Raw genomic sequence first — 11,768 nt, forward strand, 5'->3', positions numbered from 1 at the left:
TATCTGATTATGAGACCAGTGTGTGTTAGCAGCAATTCTGATATTGAAAATCACTGTTTACCACAAAGTTACTTTCATTTTGCCATATGCGTCCAAATAATGATTGATAAGAGAGAAAGAATATGAATGAGGAAGGAAGGAAGGGAAGGAAGGAAGGAAGGAAGGAAGGAAGGAAGGAAGGAAGGAAGGAAGGAAGGAAGGAAGGAAGGAAGGAAGGAAAAGAAGCAAAGAAAGAAGAAAGGAAGGGAGGGAGGAAGAGAGAGTATGGGGGAGGGGGAAGAGAAAAGGAAGAGAAAGAAGGGAAAAAGAAAGAAAGAAAAATTGTTTCATTTTTACATCTGGACCAAATTAGAAAACCAAATGACATTCTCTAGGTTGGATTCTGAACCCAGAAAACTGCAGTTGTGGTAAACACCACATTATTTTTAGCAAGCAAATGAGGGAAAATCACATCTGTAGTCCTGGGTTCTGTAAATGCTGGTGGGTTACACAGATACCTTAGGACAGACACAGTCTTCAGAACTATAAAGTATTGTTACTGGTGAAATGGAAAATTAGAGTTAATGAAGTTTAAAAACAGTCACTTAAAAAATTCCTTTTAGCAGACTGAGCTAGGGTTTGTTTTGGGTTTGGCTGTGTTTACCCTAAGCATAATGTCTGAAAAGCCTTCTTTGGTCATATCAGACTGTCCATCTATTGAAAAACAATATTTTTTTAGGTGAAGTAACGATTTCTGAATATCTAGATTATTTTATTCAAAATAAATACTGTCTAGGCATGGAAATGAAGGGAGATGTGCTTGAAAAATACATGATAATATTTATCACATTCTTTGGAAATGTGATAGAATTTGTAGAATATATAATTTTAATTTTGTATAATATCTTTTCTCAAATTTGAATCAGAAAGTATAATGTCATTTAAAAAAACTACTATAATTTCCACAATGTGAAAATTAAAAGCTTTTAAGGTTTCATCCAAAATGCTCACATAAGTTTAACAGGCAAATTCTTCACTTTATTTTTGGTTGGGATAATAGTAATAAATAAGATAGAGAATTAGATCATACTTACAATACAATACAATGTAATACAATACAATACAATACAATACAATACAATACAATACAATAATGAATCTTGTATTAGTATTTAGGAATTATTCATTACTAAGAATTAGAAATTGTCTCTTTCTGAGACAATTATTTTTATAGTAACCTGTGTAAAATTATGATACCAAAACTAAAAGGAACCTTTATTTCAAGGAGATAATTGTTTAATGATTTAACTTTAATTTGCATCATTTTTAGGCAGGTAAGACTGATGCAAATTCATACTATTATATCAATGCAAGTATAAATTATGAACTTTTGGCCTGACTGGAGTGTCTCAGTGGTTGAACATTGACCTATGAACCAGGAGGTCGAGATTCAATTCCCGGTTGGGGCACATGCCCAGGCTGTAGGCTCAATCCCCAGTAGGGAATGTGCAGGAGGTAGCTTTGATGATTCTCTCTCATCATCGATGTTTCTCTCTCTCTCTCTCCCTCTCCCTTCCTCTCTGAAATCAATAAAAATATATTTTTAAAAACTTTCTACCCTGTAAAGAACATTGTGATAAATGCTTGGAGGCACTACAATGATAACAATAACATAAAAGCAAGCATGGTTGTCATTGTTGGTGGATATATATGTGCATACACATACAAAAAAATAAAAATAAAATAAAATTTAAAAAGGCTAATTGTAATAGGTGCTATGAGAGGAACAAAAGAGTAATTATTGAGACTGGTAGGTAACATGCTGAGAGCAAAGCCCAAGGACTTATAGGTGCTACAAAAGATAGAAGAATCTGAGGTGAGCTGGGGGTGGTGGAAAGGGATATGGAAAACATGAGTGACAATATTGCTTATTTCAAGAATGGTAGAGCTGGGAAGTCATGGAATATGGAAGAAGAGGTTCTGTTTCTGAGGCCAGAATTTCCTCATCTTTAACACAGGTTTAATAGTTTGTATTTCACTTGGTTTTAATAAGGATCAGGTCAAATTGAAAGGGCTTCTATATTGTAAATCACTAACATGTTAGTAATCATTATTATCTTTGTCAAGAATGGTAAACTGGTGAATTTACCTGGTTATCATGACCATAAAAGACTCCTTTAAGAAACAAGACATTAAAATAAACTACTGATAGAGCCCAGCATATACAATTGGATGCGTTTAAAGAAACCTGATTAGACCTGGAACATTAGAGTCACAGTCTTCAAACACAGAATAGTATCTTGGACATCTTTCACCAATTCAATCAAAAAGGTTTGTGTATTGATGGGACAGGGAGATCAGGAAATTTCATTTATATTTGAACTCTGACTCCTTTCTCAGTGTTATTTTTTCCTTTCCACATTTTGTAATATTCTTAGACCAAAAGTGATATTTGGCATTGAGGAAGGGAGGCATAGGGCTCAAATTAAATCACATGTTAACTATATTTAAATAATACTTTGCCTTTTTTCCAAAGGAATGTTCCCCAAATATGTACTATAAGAGTATTCTTTACGCCATAGTGGAAGTAAGCAAAAATCCTAATAAATTGAACTAGTGAATCTAAAAATAACAGAAATTCCCTTCTTTTGTTTACTTCCTTGTTCTTTTCAGTCACCATCTGTGTGGACAGCATATGTCCTAAGCACTAAACACATGGACACACATACACATGTGTAATAGAAAAATAGCACATGTTTGCATTTGTTGCAAAGTGATTGAAGGAGCAGTAAAGGGAAATATAATTGAGAAGCAGGCAGGAAAAGGTTGACAGAGGGGAGTCAGCATAAATAAGGACCCTTGTGATGTTCATGGACAAAATTACATTAGACAGTTGGGGAAGTGTTGTCTGTGATTGTGATCCATGATCCAGCACAACAGCACAACTGTTTTTCTACTTAGATATTCATCTTTTAATTTTTTTTCCCCAAAGTGGCAAAATGAGATTATGAATCACTTAAGGATTCCACTGAGTCATGATCATGGTGTTCAGAGAAATAATGTAGACTTTGAGCTCTCATGCCTTCCCTCTCTTGGTTGCCTGGACTCGTTCACATCACTTCTGGGAAGAGCAACCCACATAGCCACAAGCAAATTTCTCAGTGTACTTTGTAAGTTACTCCAAAGACTTTTCCCAGAAAAGGCATTAACCAGACACAGAATAAAGTCATTATAACTTTATTTTCCCTGGCTTCCAAAGGAGTATTGAGTTCACAATTTGGTGATGTAACAACTTAATTATTCTACTAATGATCGTATCTCAATTCACCTTCCTAACTGGATCCTAAAAGCTTAAAAGTAGAAAGTCTAAGTCTCTAATGTTAGAGTATAAATTAAACGATACCATGTGGTATGGCTATACTTGATTTTTGAAAAAAAATTTCTCAAACATATTAGAAATCATAGATCTAAAGAGCAGAGTTTCTTCTAATCAAACACACAGTTAGAGATTTTATTTCTATGAGCCTCTAGTTCAACAAAACAGTTTTGGAAACTGTTGTAGGCAGAATAGTGGCTTCTCAAAGAGTCCACTTTTTCATTCCCAGAAGTTGTAAATATGTTAGATTTGGTGGCAATGAAGAGTTAAGGTAGCTGATGGATTTAAGGGTGCAACAGCTGACATTAAAACAGGGAGATACCCTAACTTATCTGGGTGGAACTAATGTAATCACAGGGTCCTTAAAAGTGGGAGAAGGAAGCAGAAGTTTCAGTGTCAGAGTGATGTGCTATGATGTTGGCCATTGCTGGCTTTGAAGATGGTGGGCTGAAGAGACAAGAAACTCGGGCATCTCTAGAACCTGGAAGAGGCAAGGGAATGAATTGTCCCTTAGAACTTCCAAAGGAATGCAGCTCTGCTGACTCCTTGATTTCAACCCAGTGAAACTCATTTTGGGTTTCTGAGCTCCAGAACAGAAAGATAATGAAATTTTGCTGTTTTAGCCACTAAATTTGTGGCAATTTGTTACAGCAGTGATAGGAGACTAATACTGAAACTCATCTAGGTCCCTTCTCCCCCTCCCTCACTATACTCCAGGCATTTGACCTTGATTTTGTTACTCCAGAGTCAACCATCCTAGCAGGAATTTTTTTTGGAGTCATAGCCAAATATCTGAAGTTACGCAAAGCCAGCCAGAGATGATGTGAGTTGAACCAATGAGGATTGATCGGTACATGACCACCCCAGAGCTAAGAGGCCACAAACTCAGAAGCCACAGGGATTAATCAAGAAGATATCAAAATGAACAAAAGAACCAAATGATAGATCTCACTACCCAATCCTTCCTTACCTCAGTCCCCTGACATCAGGAAGATATATGTCCCCAACCCAGATTCCATCTTGTAGAAGATAATGGTGAGGGAATTAAACTCTGGAAGCTAAAGGGATCATGTAAATTGAAAGAAACTGTTTAAATAGGGAAAGTTAACAAAATAACAATTAGTAAATTCAAATTCCTTCCATCCACTGTTGGTGAAAGAGATTTTTAAAAATGAAAAAATAAATATTCCAATTTTTTCTTGTACATCTGAATATAGTTCATTAATTTTCAACCAACCTAAAACGAATAACTGCTCTGGCATAGCTCACTTCCAGACCTGTCTGAGTCCATTTCTGACCAATAAGAATATTCCTGAAGACACTGAGTTTTGTTTTTAAATCCTCACCAGAGGATATGTGTATTAATTTTTTAGGAAGAGAGGAAGGGGAGGAGATACAGAGATAGAGAAACATTGATCAGCTGCTTCCCATATGTGCCCTGACTGGGATTGAACCACAATTTAGGTATGTGCCCTGACTGGGAATCGAACTGGCAACCTTTTTGGTGCATGGAGATGGCAGTCTAATCAACTGGACTAGCTGGCTGGGGTGGCCTGAGATTTTTAACGTCTTTCCTCAAATTTGCACTATCTGTGGACCAAATTGATAGGCAGGAAGCAGGTCCTGCTGAACACATCTCTGCTTCCCTTGTGTGATCCTTCAGTTTAACCTTGAATTTCATAGATTGGAGTCACACATTTTTCATTTATAAAAAGGACAGAGACACCATCTCCTTAAAAGATCTGAGAACTAGCATACAAGTTATAATAAGACTCTTCAATTAATGCAGGAGACCATAAAAAATCAGGCATTTGGAACAAGAGATCATTATTACAAGATTGTGTTATGCAGGGGGAATTCCCTTCCTGTTGTTAGCATGAGGCCTCCAAATTTAAGAGTGATCCTATTTCTACCAGAGGGACAAAATAGAAAAATGAACAAAATATAACTTACCTACTGCCATCTGATTAGCCTAATCACCTTTGGTGTTTGTCACACACTTCAGTCAGGATGTCTTAGGGAAATCTCTTCGAACTCTGCATTTCTTGAAAGTCACTTAAATGACTTATCAACAGCCAACTTTGAAAATCATTGACTTATTCAATTTTTTTTTTTTACTTATTTTCTTTTTTATTTACTTTATTGGGGTAACATTGGTTAATAAAATTATATAGGTTTCAGGTTTATAATTCTATGGTACATCATCTGAATATTGTATTGTGTGTTCACACAAAGTCAAGTCTCTTTCTGTCACCATTTATCTCCCTTATACCCTCATCTACCTCCTCCCACACCCCCTTTCCTCTGGTAATCACCATAATGTTGTCTGTATCAATAAGTTTTTTGGGTCTTTGCTTAATCCCTTCACCTTTTTCACCCAGCCCCACAAACCCCCACCCCCTTCCCTCTGGCAGCTGTCAGTCTGTTCTCTATCAGTGAATCTGCTTCTATTTTATTTGTTAGTTTATTTTGTTCCTTAGATTCCACATATGAGTGAGATCATATGGTACTTGTCTTTCTGACTGGCTTATTTCACTTAGCGTAATGCTCTCCAAAATTTGAGTTTTGGCCAACTCTTAACTAGAGGACACAAAAGACATGGATTTTTAAAAAATATTGAAACTAATATTTACACCAATAATTAACTGCACAAAATTGCTATAATGTACCTGCCCATTTTCTTCTTGAAAACTTAGAAGTACTTCCACTGATGCCATGGTAATTCCATTGTTATGCAAAGGAATAAATTGGGTGTGGGTTGGAATATAATAGGTTCGGGTGAGTATCCAAACATATATATTCTGCAGAAGGGAAACTTAGAAACACACTAGAGTTTTCAATATTGAAGTAATTATCATAAGACATCTTTGTGGTTTATGAATAAATCAACTACAACTTGTATTTTAAAACCCCAGTGCTATTTTCTGAAATTTTATTCTGAAGCTTAGAAGAAACCATTTAACTTTGGAAAATGTGTATCATCTGAAAGTGTATTAACTACATTTCTTACAGGTCAACCATTTCCTTGCGAATATAATTAAAGAAGGATATTTGTAATGAAAGGTACATATTAAATTTCAGGACCAAGGTTTTCAACACTAAAATAATGAATACTCATACCATTTGCTGTAGAGTCAGTTTATTTTTAGTGGAACCGATTTCATAATGAGTCAACATTATGTCATTTGTAAAACATGCTAAATGACTTTGCTACTAAAACACTTTAGGATTATATAAGTCTTCAAAACTTTATCATCTTGATGAGGATATGCCTCCTAGGAAAATTTTCATTTGTAAATAGGTTAATGCCAAGATATTTTTAATATTATATGTTGTTTACACATAGTTTGAACCTTCAATTAAATGAACTCCTTGAAAAATAATGTGTTCTGAACCATGATAGAGTTAATCAGAAGGAAAAGGGATTTATTTTGAACTTTGACTATATATGAAGCCTATCTATAAATGTATTTAGCCATGGGAGCTAGTTGGTTCCCCTGTAAAGTCTTCTCCATCCCTCTGTACCTTTTTAAAGCTTTCCCTCTTCCTATAATTGTGTAAACTATTCTTGGCTTACCAGGTCATTCTTCACTTCTTAATGTAAAACCTTCTTCAGTATATCTGATGCTGCTGCCCCATGAAACAGTATCTCCTTCCTCCTGTAGAAGTTGCCACACAAAATCAGAACTGCATCTTTTTGTTTTTCACCTTTTTCACCTAGACTTTGTGCTTCTTGAGGATAGCAGCTGGTCTCTTTTTATAGATATTTACTAGAGGCCCAGTGCATGATTAAATCATGCACGTGTAGGGTCCCCTACACGCTTTCGCTTTTGATCACGGAGGAGTTGGGTGCCTGAGTGGACAGGCACCCAGCTCCCACGCTTTTGATGGTCCGCAGCGGGACGTGAACTCGCTGCCCCAGAGGCCCCTTCTGTGCCGCAGCACAGCCATGGCGCAGACACTGAGCTCGCGCTGCTGCTGGTGACACAAGCTCAGTGTCCCACCGGCCCAATTGGCCACCCCAGCCACCCCGAGTCCCGTCCCCCCCCCCGCGCCTCCTGGCCAATCATGGGCATAGCGAAGGTACAGTCAATTTGCATATTTGTCTATTATTAGGTAGGATGTTTGGACTGATGATGAATTATGTGTTTTTTCTTTAAGGGGCAAATCAGAATTTTTAAAACTGTCTTTATTTTATTTTATAGTTTTGTATGGATTTTCATTTGAATTGCCTGTTGGGGAATAGCTCCTTAAGAATTTTTTCAGTGCTTATGACCTTTCAAATTCTTATTAGGTCCCAGCTACAGAAGTTAAAAGGGAGTATTTTAATGCAGTTAATGCATTAACTGGTTATATTATAACCAGGGGCCCCGTGCACAAATTTGTGCACCTTGAAAGGGACTGTGGGCCTTGAGCCTGCAGTGGGCACAGGGGCGGGTCTCAGCTCATCCTCCACACCCCCAATCAGCCCCTCCCGCCACAGCTCCCAGTCCCCATCTGCCTGCAGCCCTGCTCCCTTCACAGCCATCTCTCCCACATGCTGATGGCGCTGGCTCCACTCACACCCACTGCTGGCGCCGGCCCCAATCGCTCTGTGCCATCAGTGGGTGCGAGCAACAGCTGCTGTCCTGATCACCCCTCAGGAGTAGGGGGACGTGGAGAAGCCCTCAGGGGCAACCTGGGCCAGCAGCCCCTGCTCACACCTGCTGATGGTGCCGAGCGATCGAGACTGGTGTGGGGCCTGGCAGAGGGTGCAAGCAGCAGCTCCAGTGCCAGCTGCAGGTGAGAGCAGGGCTGGCACTGGCAGTGGTTGTGAGTGGCGGCTCTGGCCCCAGCAGTGGGTGCGACTAGCAGCAGGTGCAAGCGCTGGGCCAGACTATGGCACATGGGAGCAAAGAATTTTCAGTAACCACCAGAGGCTCGCCCCGATGACAGCAATCGGCACTCCACCTTGGTCTGGCATCCCCAATCACCTGTTCCACCATCCTGCTGCAGCCGATTCCCACCATGTTCTTCTCACGCCCCCTGGTGGTAAGCGCACGTCATAGCGACCAGTTGTTCGGTTGTTCCACCATTTGGTCTTCTTGCATATTAGCCTTTTATTATATAGTATTGTATGTACCAAGTATTATCTGTTTCCATTGCCACCTCTCTAGTTCAAGGCACCATCTTAGTTTCTTGCCTGGACTAATGTTATTGTACCTTTTTTTGACTTTCTGCTTCCTTTTGTCCTTCTATTACTTAACAATCACTAGAATCCCAAAGCGCATGAATGAAAATCAAAATGCATAGAATAGACTATTATGACCTACCTGCATTGATCATCATTATGTGCCCAATTACAATTTGAATGCCACTTATCCACCAAAATTTTACTACCTACCACTCATTCAAAAATTCTGAAATCTCGGCCTTGAACACTTTTTCCACTTCTTCACCCTTTCCAACACAGTTTAAATATTAGTTTATCCAACAGGGAGGCTTTCTCTGTTTCTCTGTTTTTCCTATGCTTATGCACTCTTTCATTACAATCCATTATTTTATTTCATAACTAGAGGCCCAGTGCACGAAATTTGTGCACAGGTAGGGTCCCTAGGCCTGGCTGGCAATCAGAGTTAATCAGGTTCCCCCTTCCCTGTCTCCTTGCCTTCTCCTTCCCTCACTCCCTCGGTGCGCAGCTGCAGCCGCTGGTCAGCGCACGTCATAGCGAGCAATGGAACTCCCATTCTCCTGGTCGAACTCCTAAGGTGACACTTTGCATATTAGCCTTTTATATATATAGTTATAACCTGTAACTTATATTTGTTTTTTCATGTTGTTTGATGTAAATAGTAGTATAAATATTAAACATTTATGAACATTAAACCTAGTTTCATATGTTTGAGCATACAAAAATAAATCACTATATGCTTACAATGTTCTAAGTGCTTCAATGTATCAATTTATTTAATCCTTCTTCCTTCACCATGATGGACATAATTGACCCTATTTTACAAATGTGGAAATGAGGTTTAGAGTGTTTATATACATAAAGTTAATAGTAGAGAAGACAACAGAAGAGACAGACGCAAAAATTCACATCTCTGGACATTTGCTGCTCCTATAAGATGCTAACCTTCCATGTCCTTCTCTTTCATACTTGCTGAAAGTGGTAGACATAACAGTACAATAACTAACATTTATTGAGTGTTTACTGAATGCAGGGGATTATTCTAAGAGTTTTACATACATTAACTCATTTAAGTTCATTAATAAATCGTTATGAGATAGGCACCATGATCATACCTACTGGTACTTCAAGAGAAACAAACTGAGAAAAAGAATTGCCCAAGATCACACAGCAGATATGTTATAGAGCACTCAAGTACTAGAATACTTAAGTCCAATTAAATACGCGTAACTTTGCTATGCATGATTCCAGACATATATAAAGCCTTAACATCTGGTTGACATGCTTCACATATGTGATGTGAAACATGTCTGTTATAAGAGCTTTAGAGGAAGTATCAGAGAAAATTTTTAGGTTTGAACTTTGAAACAAAACTATGTGTCTTGGGAACATTACTTATGCTTCACCTGCTTTAAAAAAAAATAACAGGAAATTTAATTCTTTCTTGCTTATCCTGCCAACATAATTAAAACCCACATCAGACTTGCCCATCATTCAAATGTTTCTTCTAGCTTTCATTGACTGACACAAAATAATCTAGAGAAAACTAGACCTGAAGAAAAATATTCAAAAACCTACTTTTAAAATTTTTATTAAATTTATTGGGGTAATATTGATTAATAAAACTATAAAGGTTTCAAGTCAATATATTCATGATCCTATCTAAAAAAGAATGAATATGATAATTGACCATCATGCCCTCACAAAGATGGTGGTGCCCACAGCCAATAAGGAGGGAATATGCTAATTGATTGCCACACCCTCAAAGATGGCAGTGCCCACAACCACAAGATGGCAGCGCCCAGTTCCCTCAGCCCCACCAGGGTGGCAGGTGTGCAGCACGGCCAGCCTGCCCCTCGTACATGCCTCCGGAGTCCCCCAGTCCCCTCAGACCCCAGCCGCCCAGGGCTGGCCCAAGGCACAGGCAAGCCTCGGATGTCGGCTGCCCAGCCAACACCCAAGGCACAGGAAAGCCTCAGATGGCGGCTGCCCAGCCGCCCAGGGCTGCTCAAGGCTCAGGTAACCAGGGACATCCAAGGCTTGAGCTGCCGGCAGTGGCAGCAGCAGAGGTGTGATGGGGGCATTGCCTTCCCTTGATTGCCGGATCACTTTCCACCCCTGAGGACTCCCAGACTGTGTGAGGGGGCAGGCCGGGCTGAGGGACCCCCCTCCAGTGCATGAATTTTCATGTACCAGGCCTCTAGTGTATTATAAAAGTGTACACATGTACAATTAACTTTAACTTATAAAATTTTACACCTGAAACCTATATAATTTTAGTAACCAGTCACCCCAATAAATTCAATAAAAATAAATAAATATATTAAAAAAGAAACATTGATTGAATTTTAATATACTATTATAATTTTTCAATGACAGTGTGGTTTTGATCTTAATGTATATTATATCATAAGGTTTCTTAATATTAAGCCATCCTTGCATTTTAGGTATTTTAGTATTTGAATTTTATTATTACAATGCACTTATTAATATTTAATACATTTAATCACATTATTATCTTAATGTATAATGACATCTACCTGCTATCATTTTATTTAGAATTCTTGCACTGAAATTTATATGTGAAATTTGTCTTCTTTTGTAAGCTGTCTTCATCATATTTTGGCAATTTTATGGTGTTATATTGAAGACTCATAAACTTAAATGACATTATTCTTTGAATTTTGTCATGGGTAAAATTTTCAACTAAATGTTTTCTACAGAGAAGTTCTCATTAACAATAACAATAATAGTAGCAGGCCTTGCCAGTGTTTCTCAGTTGTTGAGCGTCGACCTATGAACCAAGAGGTCATGGTTTGATTCTTGGTCAGAGCACATGTCTGGATTGCAGGCTCAAATCCCAATAGCAGGCATGCAGGAGGCAGCTGATCGATAATTTTCCCTCATCATTGATGTTTCTATCTTTCTCCCTCTTCCTTCCTTTCTCTGAAATCAATAAAAACATATATTTTTTAAAAAATTATGTTATTTGTATTTTTACTTTAATTATCTCAGAAAGGAAAAGCAGAGATTTTCAGAGGTTACATGACATGTGCTGATGGCTAATAGAATACCTGCTTGTGTATTCTTGTGCTTTCTAAACTTTACTATAGTAGAGTAGTTTTAGATATTGTTTGTTCTCAGTAACATACTGTGTTCCTGCTGTCTATCCTTGTTTGTGTCAGCTATTATTTTTTATAGCTTAGTTATTGCCCAATCAATCCTTATTTTGAAATTCTCAAA

This window comes from Eptesicus fuscus, chromosome 7 (assembly GCF_027574615.1).
Source record: "Eptesicus fuscus isolate TK198812 chromosome 7, DD_ASM_mEF_20220401, whole genome shotgun sequence".
In the NCBI taxonomy this organism is placed as follows: domain Eukaryota; kingdom Metazoa; phylum Chordata; class Mammalia; order Chiroptera; family Vespertilionidae; genus Eptesicus; species Eptesicus fuscus.